General features: G+C 50.1%; 1 protein-coding gene across 1 annotated transcript in view; it reads right to left on the bottom strand.

Moving 5' to 3' along the window:
* Positions 1 to 3823, bottom strand: part of ARHGAP39 (Rho GTPase activating protein 39) — a 72092-nt gene extending 68269 nt beyond the window's left edge. The window contains exon 1 of the mRNA XM_022555290.3: positions 3670 to 3823. The gene's annotated coding sequence lies outside the window, so the exon portion shown is untranslated. The remainder of the gene's footprint in view (positions 1 to 3669) is intronic.
* Between the last annotated feature and the right edge of the window lie 12796 nt (positions 3824 to 16619).

Below are 16619 nucleotides of genomic sequence, written 5' to 3'. Positions count from 1 at the left end.
CACCTCCTGCTGAGGTTCAGCTCAAAGACCACCTCTTCCTTGAAGCCCCCCACTGCAGTCCTTCTCCCTCTGAACTTCTAGAGCAAACTTTTTCTGAAAATGGGCCAGACAGGAAACAGTTTAGGTGTTGTGGGCCATGAAGTCTCTGTTGCAACTAGTCAAGTCTGCCAAAAAAGCCACAGAGGAGGGCTTCCCTGGTGGCGCAGTGGTTGGGAGTCCGCCTGCCGATGCAGGGGACACGAGTTCGTGCCCCGGTCCGGGAGGATCCCACATGCCGCGGAGCGGCTGGGCCCGTGAGCCATGGCCGATGAGCCTGCGTGTCCGGAGCCTCTGCTCCGCAACGGGAGAGGCCACAGCAGTGAGAGGCCCGCGTAAAGCCACAGATGATACAAAAATAAACCAGGGTGGCTGTGTTGCAATAAAACTTTATTTACAAAGACAGGCCAAGGGGCTGTCAGTGGCTGTAGCTTACAGACCCTCGTCTGGCGCGGTGTTTGGAAGGCTGAGGCGTGAGCACAGCAGAAGCAGGAGTGAGCTAGGGCTGCAGGCCCAAGGGAGGAGGCTCTTCTCAGCAGGGTGAAACAGTGTGGCTGCAGGACAGCAGTCAGGGTCAGAAACAACCGCGGGGAGCAGGCCAGAGCTGCCAGGTGACATCAAGGGCGAGTCCCAGAGGCCGATGGGAGGCACGGTGAGGCAGGCATAGGAGGGAGCAGAGACAGCCCACAGCTGAGGGTGCAGACTTTACCAGGGGAGCAAGAAGGATAACAGGAGAAGAGACCTCCAGGCAGGGCAGCCCAGTCCAGCTCTGCCAGGTGTTGCCAGGTCCAGCGCTGTGACACCCAGGCTGAGCTCCTGAGACAGGACACCCACAGAGCCAACTTTGAGTGGGAGCATGTAAGACCCTCAACAAATGGCCACATGGGTCAGTGAACAGGCACAGCAAAGCTATCTTGCTAGTAAAACTAGATATTTCACTATGAGAATGTTCTCATAGTGAAACATTTTTTTAATTTTTTCATCTTTACACGGACATTTTTCTTCAAAAGCAACAAAGAACCAGGTGGAGGCTTAACAAGACACTGAATTCACTGTTATTACATTGTTCAAGGACAGCCCACACCAGCACACATGCAGGAAAGAAGGCAGGGATGGACGTTTTTAAATCTATCTTTAGATATTTTAAAATTTGCTCACAGAAGCTATTTCGTTACCATTCACTCTGAACATCAAATGTTCTCAACCTTAGACTCCACAAATGCCCAAAGACTCTCCTTAAAGTGGGGGGGGGGTCCCTCCTAGTCTTAGTGTCACACAGATAAAGGGGATGAGATGAAGTGATCTAGGGTAAGCCTAAGATACTCTTCCTAGACCTGAGAAAGAGAACCATCTCCTTGGGAAACATGACGAATTTTTCCACTTTGTTCTGAAGCAAGTTAAGTTATTCCTTCCAACAGCTTAGCAAGACAGAATGTTACAGCACTGATAATGCCAAGTCCTCATTTTCTGGTGCTTATGCCCTCACTGTCACTTAGTTTGTTAATAAAGTATCTTTTCTGTTACAAGGATAACACTGTGAAGTATAACAACAGGGATTCCTTGGTGGCACAGTGGTTAAGAATCTGCCTGCCAATGTAGGGGACACAGGTTTGAGCCCTGGTCCGGGAAGATCCCATATGCCGCGGAGCAACTGAACCCGTGTGCCACAACTACTCTGCCTGCGCTCTAGAGCCCGCGAGCCACAACTACTGAGCCCACGTGCCACAACTACTGAGCCTGTGCACCTAGAGCCCGTGCTCTGCAACAAGAGAAGCCACCACAATGCAACGAAGAGTAGACCCCGCTCTCAGCAGCCAGAGAAAGCCCACGTGCGGCAACAAGGACCCAACGCAGCCAAAATTAATTAATTAATTAATTAAATTAAAAAGAAAAAAGTATAACAACAATGGCTTTGATAGTTTAATTCAAGTAGAGAATTACCCAAGAACTGCTCGACATCTCATTTCTGTCAACAACAATCCTATCTACCTCCCAGGACAATAAGTACTGCAGGATTCTAGACTGGTTCATTAGAAGCTTTCTTCTTCTAAAAAGATTTTTTAAAACAGTTCTATATGATAATTTATCTAAGTACATGAGATTTGTTCCTCGTTTACCTTTATAAAGATTTGTTTCTCCAAATATGACCCCAGCTTGCACAAGAAAAGAGAGCCACAGACCTCAAGTTAGTGTTAAACTAAGACGAAACAGCCGACCCAGTGAGTGCACCCTGGAAACCAGATCTTGGCAGCGATAACAACTCCTGACTTTTCTCAACACTGACAACAAGGCACAAGGAATTCACCGAGTCCCCACAACCACCCAGGGAGCCCAATATTATTGGTGCTCCCATTTTACACATGAGGAACCAAAGGCAGAGTACAAAGCCAGTAAACAGAAGAGTCATGACTCAAAGGCAAGCAGTCTGGCTCCAGAAGCCGCCCTCTTCTCCCCCCTGTTCTCCAGCCTCTCCAGACAGCTGACTAGACAAAGTGCAGGCAGAGAGACCCAGGGCCCTGCTCATTCCCAAGCCAGCGCGCGGGGCACACAGTCCGCGCCAAGCTGCTTTATGGAATGAGTCTCCTTGCTTCACATTCACCCCTATCAAATCTCTTTCCCCTCCCCCAACGAGGAGAAACACACCTTGCTCACTGTGAAAGGGGAGCCGCTGACCGGGAACCACCTGCTGTTTACAGAGGCACCCAGGATGTACAGGGTGCAATTCCCCTCGCTGGCTTCAAAGACAAACCTCCTATTGTCTGCACCAGGGGAAGAACAAGAAGCCTTGCAACTGTAGGTTTCTGTAAAGGTCACAGGAGGTTTGGTTAAACCCTAGGACAACGAATTGGGTGAGGGACGCCGCATTTTTGCTGCTGAAGGCTGCGCAGCGCCCACAGCAGCTGCTCGTGGGAGCAGCATGTAACACACCCACAGCTGCGGCGGCCTCCCCGCCAGCTGCACGTTTTAAAATAAAAGACGTCCTGACCCCCAAGATGCGCACAGCCTGCCTCTATCTCGGCCCTCGCGCGGAACACTGCCTCCACCCACACCAATCCCGCACCCAGGGGGCCACCAAGGGAATTCCAGCTCCGGGAGAGCGACCGGGAGGGAAGGCGGGGACGCCCCAGCCCGCCTCCCTGCAGAGGCCAGATCGGCGGGGCCGGAGGCCACGGCCCGCACCCGGACACGCGCGTCCCGACTCCCCGGCCCCGCACCTCCCCGACTGCGCACCCGAACCGCGCCGACACCCCGCGCTCAGGCCCGGCACTCCACTCACGCCCACCCTAGGCCGGGCACGCTCACACCCCAGGGCCGGCACACTCACCGACCCGCACCCCGGGCCAGGCACACTCTCACCCACCTTCACCCCTAGGCCTGACCCCACACCCACCTCACACCCTGGCCCCGCGAGGCCTGGGCCCCTCGCGCCCCTGCGCCGCACCCCCAGCCGGACCTCTACACACAGAACCCGCCCCTCCCCGGCCCGGCCGCGGCACCGCCCGCCCCCTCAGTCGCCAAGGACCCGTATCCTCGCGGGCCGGGCCGGGGACCTCCGGGAGACCGGGCGGGGGCCACAGCGCCGGCCTCTCCGCCATCTTCCCGGCCCGCGCCGCCCACCGTCCGCGCTCTCACCCGCAGGCTGCGCGCGGGCCGCGCGGCCACAGCCCCTCATCCCAGCTCGCACGCCGCGCGTGAGCTGCTCGCGGCTCTCCCGCGCCGCCGCCGCCCGCTCGGTGCGCGCCCTCCGCCGCCGCCGCTGCCGCCGCCGCCGGCCCACTGCGCCGCGACCGCGCGTCCTCCCGTCACCAGCGCAACCCCCCGCCTCCGGCCCCGCCCCCGCCCCGCACGGCCCCCGCCGCCAGGGGACGCCGCCGCGAGCCCCATGCACATGCGCCGGCGCGCGGCACGCCGGGAGCAGGAGTCCCGCCGGGGGCGTGCGCTGCATGCCGGGAGTCGGGAGCGTAGTCGCGCTGGCTCCGCCCACAGCGCGGGTGTGGGGGTACTCGCGCTGTCCTGGCGAGTCCTGGGATGCTTCGGGCGAAGAGGGGCGCCCCCGGCCCGGGTCACCCGGGGCCCGGGGTGCGACGGGCGGAGAGGGGCGGCTGCTGGCCAGGTGATGCCGAAGCGCTCCCTCCAGCCCCGCGGTCCGCACCACGGCCGACGATGCCTGTCACATCGCTCCTGAGATTCTTCCGAGCCCCTTCGGTGCGGTGCAGTTGACATTTCCTACGTGTCGGTGTGGATTTGGTGTAATTTTACCTACTCAAACCATGTTGGACTTCCTGGAAAAGATTTCACTTTTCCTCGATTCTGGAAAGTTATCAGCCACTGGTCTCTTAAAATATTGGCTCTCCTCCATTCTTATAGGTTCTCCCTATGTATCTGTCAAGCTAAACTGGACGGCCTGTGTCCTCCGTGTCTCTACGATTTTCTCTCTTTTTGCTCTGTCATCTTAACTCTTGGTAATTGCTCAGTTAAGCTTTACTGTTGTTCTATTTAGCGTTTTCTAATCTGCGTTTAGCCTGCTCTTCAGGCTTTTAAAAATTATTATTACCTATACAGTATTCATTTCCAGAAGTTGTAGTATTTGACATGCATGTCGATATAAATGGAAGCTAACCAGCCTGAAACTCCCACAACAAAACAGAGAAGCCCACACCACTCCGTGGCCACAGCCCGGATCCCATTCGCACAGGGAACTGCAAAGGGCTGAAAGCTCAAGCTCAGAAGCCCTCAGTTGAGTTCCACTTCCGGCCTGCAGCTCACTCCCTCAGTGCGCCGCTGCTGCAGTGCTTTGCCTCCCGGCTCTCTGATCGGGACTCTGTCACCACTCTTTGACTTCCCTTTTGGCCCATCCTCACACTGCACTCCCATACACAGGAAAAATGGTCTCTGCTCTCCTGTCTCTAGCTCCCTCTCCGTTGTGCACACTTGAGAAAGCCCAGTCTGGAGGAACCCCACCATTCTCCATCATGAATGCTGCAGAAACATCACAGACCTGTGCTGGCTGGCTTCGCTTTAAACTTAGAAGGAGCACTTCACGCTCCTTGGCAATCTTGTGATTTTTCTCCAGAGGGTAAGTCTCCCATTCCCCAAAGTGAGCATAGGAATTTCTTAGGCCTCTCTAGTTGAGCCTCCCAGATGAGAACAAAACTTCTTATCACCAAACCCAAAGGCCCGCCCATATCTATCCCTGCCCTTCACCTTCCCTCCTGAAAATGGGCAGGCAGTCTCCCTGCTCCTATACAAGGCAGGCCCTCCTCTGATGAACTGGGACCCACTGCCTCTTGCATTCTCAAAGATTTTGTTTATCTGTCTCCTCTCCTGCATCATCTGTTTGTCTCTCTCTGTTTTATTATTTGCATGAGCATACAAAGCCACTGATATTTCTCGTTATAAAAACAAAATGCCTCCTTTAACTCCACTTATCCCTCCCAGGTCCTTGGGTCCCCTGGTGGCCATGCTTCACAAAAGACTTACCTGAACCTCACCGTAATATTGTTTTTGTTTGTTGGTTTAATTTTGTTTTTTATTGAAGTATAGTTAATTTACAACGTTGTTAGTTTCAATTGTATAGCAAAGTGATTCAGTTATACATATTTTTTTCAGATTCTTTTCCAATATCACAAGATATTGAGTATAGTTCCTTGTGCTACACAGTAGGTCCTTGTTGTTTACCTATTCTATTTATAGTAGTGTGTATCTGTTAATCCCACACTACTAATTTGGGATGAATGGATAAAGATGTGGTACGTATATACAATGGAATATTATTCAGCTATAAAAAAGAATGAAATGATGCCATTTGCAGCAACATGGATGGACCCAGAGATTATCATACTAAGTGAAGTAAGTCAGACAGAGAAAGACAAATATCATATGATATCACTTATTTGTGGAATCTAAAAAAATGATACAGGGAATTCCCTGGCCGTCCAGTGGTTAGAACCTGGCGATTTCACTGCTGTGTCCCGGGTTCAATCCCTGGTCGGTGAACTAAGCCACAAGCCATGTGGCATGGCCAATAAATAAATAAATAAATATGTTTTTAAAGATACAAATGAACTTATTCACAAAACAGAAACAGACTCACAGACATAGAAAACAATCTTATGGTTACCAAAGGGGAAGGTGGGGAGGGCTACATTAGTAGTCTGGGATAAATTAACTACATTAGTAGTTTGGGATAAATTTATAAATAAATAATAAATTATTGAAAACATAGATGTGGAATTCGTACATAAAAATTGTTAACTGAATGCCAACATACAAAAACACAGAATGCTTAAGAATATACAAGAATGTAAGGATAGGGACTTCCCTGGTGGTGCAGTGGTTAAGAATCTGCCTGCCAATTGCAGGGGACATGGGTTTGAGTCCTGGTCCGGGAAGATCCCACATGCCGCGGAGCAACTAAGCCCGTGTGCCACAACTACTGAGCCTGCTAGAGCCCGCGAGCCACAACTACTGAGCCCATAAGCTACAACTACCAAAGCCTGTGTGCCTAGAGCCGGTGCTCCGCAACAAGAGAAGCCACCGCAATGAGAAGCCCACACACCGCAACGAAGAGTAGCCCCTGCCCGCCACAACTAGAGAAAGCCCGTGGGCAGCAACAAAGACCCAACACAGCCAAAAATAAATAAATAATTTTTAAAAAGGATGTAAGGATAACATAACATCAGAAAAATCTATCCGTGTAATTTAGCATATCATCAGACTAAGGATAAAATCACCTCCTCTCAATTGTTGATAAAAGTCAGCATCTCTTTATGATCAAAAAATTTTTAACTGAGACTACAAAGGAAACTTTATTAACCTGATAAAGGCTATATACCAAAATCCCACACAAATTATTTTCAACAGAGAATCTTTGGATACAAACCCTTTAAGGTCAGGAGCAAGAAAGGATGCCTTTCTTGGTGGGTGTTGGTGGGTGGAGGCGGGTGTGCTCAGCCGACGCAACAATAAAAGAAAAAAAAGAGCCTAAGGATTATAAGAGAATAACCTAAAGTCTCAAAAATTAAAGATAATATGAAATTCTACACAGAAAATATACAGAATCAACAAAGTATTAGAATCAGTGAGTTCAGTAAGATCTGCTCACAAAACCCAACAATGGTTCTCTACAGATGAGAAACCACCAACTGGAAAATATGATGGAAAGTGAGATGCCCTTCACAACACCAACGGAAGCTATAAACCATGTAGGCATTAAGCTAATTAAACATATACAAAACTTTTATAGAGGACACATAAAAACTCTATGAAAGTATCTTAAAAGAAAGCCTAAATAAATGGAGAAACATACAATGTTCATGGACCAGATGGCATAACACTGTAAAGATGTCAATGCTCACTAAAGTGGTCTAAAAAACCAAAATATTAATAATCTAGTTCTAGTAAGATTTTTTGAGGAATGTGAAAAACATATTTTTTAGATATACATGGAAGAATAAAAGTCTACAAATAGCTAGTTCAGTTTTGAACGAGGACATACAGCAGGCAGGTACTCTACCAGATGTTAGGATCTACTCCAAAGCAATGGTACTTGATAGGCTCAGGAACACAAATGGACCAATAGAACAGAAAAAAGAATTCAGAATCTCACTAATGTATAAAAAGTAATGGGGAAAGATTGATTATTTAATGTATTCTTTGTTGAGGAATTATTTGAAGAAACATGAAGCTGGGTCCACATCTAATATGTATAAAATTGGGTTCCCAATAGATTATCCACATAAATATGAAAAGTAGAAGAAAGTAAAACTGAAATACTTCTAAAAAAAATAGAGGTGAATCTTTATGACCTTGGAGAAGGTAAAGACTTATTAAAACCACAAAACTACAAGCCACAAGGTAAAAAATTAACTAATTTGACTACCTCTGATTTAATTTCTACTAAACAGATGACATCACAGTTAAAATTAATAGATGATGGACTAGCAGAAGACATTTGCAGTCTAAATCTGACAAGAGATTGGTATCTAGAATATACAAGAGCTCTTGCATATCAACAACGAAACAAAACAAAAAACAGGAACTCCAGTAGCAACATAGGCCAGAAACAAAACCAAAAAAACATATACATATGAAAAGACAATTCACGAAGGGGGAAAGCCCACATGTTATTTGAGGAGATCATGAAACTCACTAGGAATCCATTAAGGACAAATTGAAACAACCATGATATGCATCTGATTGGCAAAAATAAGAACACTGTATAACACTTAGTGCTGGGGAGGGTGTAGTGAATTGGGAACTCTCAGGCACGGCTACTGGGAGTGTAAATGTACTCAGCAGCTCTGAAGGGCAACCTAGCGGTAGTCAGTGAAATTAAGCGTGCAGATACCTTATGAACAAGCAACCCGTTCTTGGATAGATAATCCAGAGGAATTTTCATTCCTAGGGACCAGGTAAAAAGATAGGCAGCACTACGTGATTTGCAGTGATGGGGAATAAGAGGCAACTTAGGTGTCCATCATCAGGGACAGACGCGCAGACTGACAGTGCTACGCAGCAGTCAGGGACAAAGAACCAGAGGTATGGAGAACAAGAGAAGATCCTAAAAACAAGGCGCTGCGTAAAAAATTAAGTGAAGTGGGCTTTATAGCACAACATGTAAATTAAGTCACATACGCCACACAACAGTGCATATTTTACAAGGAAAAAACATATTAAGGACGCGTATAAAACACCTGCACCTACGTAATGGAAAGGAAGAGCTGCGGAGTCAGGGATACGTTGATAAACGAGGAGAATCACCTGCTCCAGACAGGAAAGGGCCCGGGGCCTGCGTGCAAAGGCGCCGCCTCCCCTCCGCTGCCCGGCCGCACGCAATCCCACTGAGGACCCCTTTTCTTCCCACTCGCCCCTGCAGGACGGGGCCAGGAAGACAGAGTGCTCCAGCATCACCTCTGGCTCCGTCCCGGCTGGGCAGCGGCCTGGCGCCCCGAGGGCCCGAGCACAGGCGGGACAGCGTGGACCCGCTGGAACCCGCTCCGGCCTCCTGACCACGCCCCTCACGACCGCCCCTGCACCCGGTCACGCCCCCAACACCCTCCTCGACCGTGCCTCACTCCGGACCCTGGCTTCGCCGCGTTCCTCAGATCCCAGTCACACCTTCCCGGGCCACGCCCCTTGCCCAAGGACGCGCCCCCAGGAGACAGCCTCTTAAGCTCCTCGACGCTCCGCCCTGACCACGCCCCCGTGGACTTCACCGGGGCCACGCCCCCACGGCTCACTCCCTCAGGGGCCCCTCTCCTGAGCTGGCTCTGGGCTGTCAAACCCAATCAGATCCCTTCCCTCCAGCCCGAGGGCCGCTCCCCACCTGCAGTGGGCTCTGTGCCAGGTCTGCGGCTCTGCCCACGAGCAGGGACAGGCTGATGGTCCCCTGGGTTGGTGGTAACTGGTTTCCACCTTAATCCGCTTACAGCGCATCAGAAATTGCTTAGGTGTTCTATCAGGGACGCTCTTTATTCCCCAAGGAAGCTGCCTCGGCACACCAGGCTTGGTATAATTTTTCCTTTACGGTAGGTACTGTCATCATTCTCTCTTCCGGGTGGAGACGCTGAGCACAGAGTTGAGAAACTTGGCCAAGGTCGCCCAGCAGTCCGCTGATAGGACCAGGGACTCAGCCCCACGCGTCCTAGGGAGTTTAGAGGAGAGGGGTGGACGCGCCCCGACCCGCTCTTTTTTCTCCCCTGCAGGAGGCTGGTTGCTGAGACGTCAAACAGCCTTCAGACCTCCTTTGATTTTGCTGCCTGGAAAATAAGACAGGCTGACTCATTTTTTAAAATATTTTTAACTTTCATTGAGATATAATTGACATACAATAAACCACACAAATTTAAAGGACACAATTTGATGATAAGCTTTGATGTATTGTTTAATTCTTAATTTCACATCTGTGAAAGAATTACCACAATCAAGACAATGAACGTGGCTGGCACTTCCCCAGTCTTGCAGGCCCCAATGAATCCGCCCTCTTACCCTCCCCCACCCCATCTCCAGGGAACTCTGCTTTCTGTCACTACCTATTAGGTCAGTTTCATTTTCTAGAATTTGGTGTAAATGGAATCCTTTTCTCCTAGGGGAAACATCTAGGAGGTGTATGTTGGACTTTTTATGAAGCCTCCAAACCATTTTCCACGTAGCTGCACCACTTTCCATCCCCACCAGCAGTGATGAGGGTTTCATTTCCTGCACATCCTCACAGACTCTTGACATGGCCAGTCTTTGTTTAAATTGTGGTAACACACACACACACACACACACACCATAAAATTACCATCTTAATCATCTTTAAGTGAACGGCTTAGTAGTGGTAAGTATATTCAAAATGTTGTGCAACAGCGCTCCAGATCCAGATCTTGCAAAACTAAACCTCTCTGCCCATTAAACAACTTCTTATTCCTCCCTCCCGTCAGCCACTGGCAACCATCACTCTACTTTCCATTTTTATGAATTTGATTACTTTAGATACCTCATATAAGTGGAATGTATTTGTCTTTTTGTGACTGACTTATTTCACTCAACATAATGTCCTCCAGGGTCATCTATGTTGTAGCATGTGTCAGAATTTCCTTCTGTTTTAAGGCTGAGTAATATTCCATTATATATACACACCACATTTTGTTTATCCCTTCGTCGATGGACACTTGGGTTGCTTCACTATTATGAATAATGCTGCTATGAACATGGGTGTGCAAATATCTCTTTGAGATCCGTCTGTCAGTTCTTTTGGGTATATACCCAGAGATGGGATTGCTGGATCAAATGGTAGTTTTTTGGTGTTTTTTTAATAAATTTATTTATTTTTGGCTGCATTGGGTCTTCGTTGCTGTGCATGGGCTTTCTTTAGTTGCGGCGAGCGGGGGCTACTCTTTGTTGCGGTGCCAGCCTTCTCATTGTGTTAGCTTCTCTTGTTGCGGAGCACGGGCTCTTGGCGCGCAGCTCAGTAGTTGTGGCAGCAGGCCTAGTTGCTCCGCGGCATGTGGGATCTTCCCGGACCAGGGCTCGAACCCGTGTCCTCTGCGCTGGCAGGTGGATTCTTAACCACTGTGCCACCAGGGAAGTCCCCAAATGGTAGTTTATTTTTAATATTTTGAGGGACCTCCATACTATTTTCCACAGAGGCTGCACCAATTTACATTTCTACCAAAAGTGTCCATGAGTTCCAGTTTCTCCACATCCTCACCAACAATTGTTTTATTTTTTTTATAGGCACCATCCTAATGGGTGTGAAATGGCATTTCATTGTGGTTTTCATTAGCATTTCCCTAATTATTAGTGATGTTTAGCATCTTTTTGTCGCTTCGTTGGCCATTTGTCCATCATCTTTGGAGAAATGTCTGCTCAAGTCCTTTGCCCATTTTTAATGTTTTTGTTTTTTGGGGTTTTTTTTGTTTTTTTGTTTCCCAGTACGCGGGCCTCTCACTGTTGTGGCCTCTCCCGTTGCGGAGCACAGGCTCCGGATGCGCAGGCTCAGCGGTCATGGCTCACGGACCCAGCCGCTCCGCGGCATGTGGGATCCTCCCGGACTGGGGCACGAACCCGCGTCCCCTGCATCAGCAGGCGGACTCTCAACCACTGCGCCACCAGGGAAGCCCCTTTGCCCATTTTTAAATCTGGTATTTGTTTTTTTTGTTGTTGTTGAGTTGGAGTTCTTAATATATTTTGGATATTAACCTCTTATTAGATATAGGATTTGTAAATATTTTCTCCAATTCTGTGCGTTGCCTTTTCACTCTCTTGATTGTGTCCTTTGATGCACAGAAAGTTTGTCTGATGTAGTCCAATTTACCTATTTTTGCTTTTGTTGTGTGTGCTTTGGTGTCATATTCAAGAAATCTTTGCCACACGCAGCCCATTTGGGTTTCAGGAGAAGAAAGCTCCGGGGACCAGCACTAACTGCAGCAATTCTGCACGAATCCACGAACCCACGGATCCATTTCTCCATCTGCTTTTCTCTGTACATTTGATTCTTCTGTTCTTTGAGACCTGGCCACCTCACAGATCACTGGCTTCCCCTGCAGATGGGAATACAGCTGGCTTTGCCTCTGCCTGCACTCTGGTCTAAGGGCATCATGTCTCCCGCAGAGCAGGGCCACCCACGGCAAGAACTGGGTGTGGGGGGGCGTTTGTTTAACAGGGAGCATCTGGCAAGGGCAGGCACCCAGAATGCCCCCTTTGCCCATGACCAGAGCCTTTCTTGTACCCGTTACATCCCATATGAGGGGAGTTTACAGTTAAACAGGTACTTGCTGCCTTGAGGGACCTCCACACTGGTCCATGTGCCTGTCCTGGAGCCTCCCCCAGGCCATGCTGACTGGACAGGGTGCTGCAGGCTCTCTGAGCCTCTGTACAGCTGAGGGGCAGATGCCTGTCCCTGCAAGGGCTAGTGACACAGACAATGCACTTAGTGCCAGGGTGAGGGGCCCCACGTGGAGAAGCAGAGGAGCCAGCCTCCACAGAGAGATAGAGAGGAGAGAAAGTCCTGGGGACAGAGGGGTCCAAGGCTTCCAGGACAGCCTCCTGCCTTCTTTGTGAGCCAACTCTGTGTCCTCCCAGCTGGGTCTCCTCCTCACGGTGAGCAGCACCCAGGGCCCCCACTCCTTGCGGTAGGATGATCCCAGACCTAAGGCGCAGGCAGACGTCCTGGACAGTGCACGGGTCCTGGGAGCCAGTCCCTGCCCTGGACACACCTGAGGACATGGCCTCATTGAGCAGCTGTGCCCACCAAACTGTCCGGCTTCCCTGAACACAGACGTGGGTCCACAAGTGTCCCGAGCCATTGCCTGCGCTCCGGCTAGTAACCCTGGGGAACAGAAGGTGAGACTCCCCCCAAGGAGCCCTGGGCACTCATCTCTGGGTCCAGCCCAGGTGGGAGGGGCTAAGGTGGCCCGAGAGGCTGGGAGGCTGCTGGACACACGTCCGGGTCCTCCTCTCCATTGCCCTCCGCGAAACCCCATCATTCAGTGTCATCCACTTGTCTCCTCTAGCCTGAAAACACGAGCCCATAATCCATCCCAATGCTCCCTTTGGGTCTCCTGCTGTGAGGAAAGGGACAAAGAGAAGGGACAGTCAGGCAAAACATGTGAACGGATACCTCACTAGAGAAGATTTATTTTTATTTATTTATTTTAATTTACTTTTGGCTGCGTTGGGTTTGGGCTGCGCAAATGGAGAGCAGCTGACAGCTTCCTACATTTCTGTACTAAGTTTCTAAAATCTGGAAGCATGCAAAAGGGGAGTTACCCCGCCTCCACAGTCAAGTGGATCACTGGCTGCAGCAAACGCCGCATTCTAAAATCTGTGAAAGAACGTGCACTTGCAGCTCAATCCTCCCCGAAGTAATTAATGGTAATGACGTATATAATAAGGTCCTTACGGTAGAAAATAAAGGCTAGAAAGCCACTGTGAATTTCAAACTGTAGGTATAACGGAATAGTTGGTTGTTTACATAAAATGGTTGTTGAAAAGTTTCCGGCTTTTTCCACAGTGGATTTGCTCCCAGACACAGGCGTTTAAAAACCACCACTAGGGCTTCCCTCGTGGTGCAGTGGTTAAGAATCCGCCTGCCAATGCAGGGGACACAGATTCGAGCCCTTGTCTGGGAAGATCCCACATGCCACGGAGCAACTAAGCCCGTGTGCCACAACTACTGAGCCTGCGCTCTAGAGCCCGTGAGCCACAACTGCTGAAGCCCGCTCACCTGGAGCCCATGCTCCGCAACAAGAGAGGCCACCGCGATGAGAAGCCCATGCACTGCAACAAAGAGTAGCCCCCGCTCGCCAAAACTAGAGAAAGCCCATGTGCAGCAATGAAGACCCAATGCAGCCAAAAATAAATAAATAAATTTATAAAAACAAAGCAAACCAAAAAAATGGATCTCCATTTCCTTACAAAAAATAAATAAATAAAAACCACCACTAAGCCTAAGCTTAAACGGGCAAGGAAAAGACGTCGTCGTTGCTGGATACGGAGCTCAGGTGCGTCCACCTCTCCTGGCTGTCTGCCTCACAGCTATGGTGGGAGTAACAAAGGAGCTGTGGAGAACTGTGGGGGGTGGGGAGGGAGCCTGTGGGGATGGGAAGGGCTCCCCTACGTGGCTTCAAGCTCAGCATGAGCGCCATGTCCCCACCAACCTCCCTGGGGCGACCCAAGACCAGCCAGCATTCTGTGACCATCAGTGACGCCCCAGGACACAGAGACATTATTGAAAACATGACCACAGGCGCATCTCAGGCTGTCTGTGCTGTCCTGGTTGTTGTTGCTTCTGTCTCCAAGAATGGGCAGACCCCTCCCTGAGCAGGCCCTCTGGCTTACACACTGGTGTGACACCACTAACTGCAGGTATTAACAAGATGGGCTCCACTGAGCCCCCTGCAGCCAGGAGGGATGGAAAATACCTGGTAGAGGTGGCAGTGCAGTGGAACCGAGCTGCCCACAGCTCGTCCAGCTGACAAGCCCTCGCGTCCACCCCTCCAGCACATCCACACAATTGGTGCATTGGCACCAAGCCTGTGGGATGAGAGGAGATGGGGGTTCTCAAACCCAGTGGAGTGGTTACCTTTGTCCACATGCACAGCGGTAGCTTTGAGTGAAGCTCTTCTTGGGGAGTGTGGACTTCAGTGTCAAGAACGTGTCTGTTAAAGATGCTCATCGTGGCAACAGCAAAAATGATCCAGCAACGCAGGTGGCTGGCTTCACAGCCCAGGTGACTGTCCTGAGTCATCCAGGCTGTGTCCACACTGGCTGGGCACCTGTTGCTTGCAAGTCTACTGAGGTGAAGAATGTTGATCACTGTTCTGGGAAGAGTCTGGAAGATGGCCCCAGATTCTTGAAACCTCGTGATGCTTCATTCGTTGAAATGGTCCCCAGCAAGCCCATGTGTGTTGAGAGCTTCTCTGACGATCCTTCTCTGGGCCATTTTGGTATTTGTGACATGAGATGGACGGCAGCTGTGAGTGTCATCAAAGCAGTAGGCGAGAAGTCTGCTGGAGCTGGCAAGAAAGTTCAGAAGGCTAAACGAATACACTTAACCCTTGAGCCACGTGGGGATTAGGGGCACTAACTCTTCATGCAGTTGAAGATCCGAGTATAACTTTAGTTCCGTATCTGCAGATTCAACAACCCCAGATTTTTTTATTGGAAAAAAAAAAGTTGCATATAAGTGGACCCACAGTTCAAACCTGTGTTGTTCAAGGATCAACTGTATTGTCCCTAATACCTGCCACCCACTCTTAGCCTGTGGTGAAAGAACGGTCTCAGGACAGTCTCAATTGGCCATTTTGGTTTAATAGTAAAAGACTGGCTAATGAGAACAATGCATCATAAAATCTTCAGAAGAAAAAGAGAATGTTTTGTGGACCATTGTTGCAGGGGTGTTGCATGGCAATTTTAAGTTACTAGTTTTTAAAATCAGAACTACTTTTTTAAAAATATTTATTTGGCTGCGCTGGGTCCTAGCTGCGGCACACGGGATCTTCGTTGCGGCACGTGGGATCTAGTTCCTTGACCAGGGATTGAACCTGGGTCCCCTGCATTGGGAGTGTGGAGTCTTAGCCACTGGACCACCAGGGAAGTCCCCAAATCAGAACTTTTTAATGGAAACAACTGGACCAAAACTCTGTCACAGAATTTTGAGACCCGTTAAAACAAGGTTTAATGAGAAAAAAAAAGTTTTGAATCAGATTTCCCAAGTTGACCCAATCCAAGGGGAAAGGAGGAAGGCCTGAGAGGAACAGGTGTGAGGCACAGCCACCCAGACCTCCTTCCCACCAGGCTGAGCCAGGAACACCGGGTCTTCAGAAGTCGGGAGGTGCAGATGAAGGCCAGCAGGGTGCCGGCCCAGGGGCTCCCCATTGTCAGGCCTGGGGGGAGGAGCAAGGTGTTGCCTCACACAGGTCAAGAAGGGAACGGGAAGGGGTATTTCTGAGTCCTGTCCTCAACTGTGGGCTCCTCGTGGGGAGAGGGAGACGCAGCCAGTCAGGTGCTTCCTCGGGTCCTGTTGGGGGTAACACAGGAGTGCGGTGGAGGCAGTGGTAGAGGCCAGGAAGGCTTGATGAAGGAGGAGTGGAACTGCCTTGCAGACGGTGGGATGACGGCACAAGGGGACAGAAGCTGCACAAGCAAAGGTGCAACATAGCAAAGATGGGAATGTGACTCTGGAGCTGGCAGGGCCTGGCTTTTTGTCTCCTGGAGACTATGGGCTCTGTCCTGGAGGCCGTGGAGCGTTTGCAGGTTTTGAGGAATGAGGCATCGTCAAGGAGGGCTTCAGAGTTAATCTTCAGGCCATCCAGGAATGAGGACTGTGTGGGATCCGGAGAGGTGCTCGGTGAGGCTCATCTCAGCTGTATCCCGGGCATAATATAGAGGCTTCTCTGTTCCTCAGAGATTGTAAATCAGTTTCTTGATCACCCAAACCTCATGATCCATTTCCTTCACGTAGGATTTGAGGGTAGAGAAGCTCTCGTGCAGCTTGTGGCGGAGTGGGGCCCCTGTGGTTAGGGAGCCAGAGGGAGGCTGTCCAGAGACAGGCTCACCAACCCTGGTCTGCTCCTCAGGTTTGCCCTGGTGCT

Source organism: Delphinapterus leucas, chromosome 17, assembly GCF_059928025.1.
Source record: "Delphinapterus leucas isolate spDelLeu-1000000601 "Yukka" chromosome 17, BTC_Dleu_Yukka2, whole genome shotgun sequence".
NCBI classification, from domain to species: Eukaryota; Metazoa; Chordata; class Mammalia; order Artiodactyla; family Monodontidae; genus Delphinapterus; species Delphinapterus leucas.
This window is presented reverse-complemented; position numbering and strand designations above follow the sequence as displayed.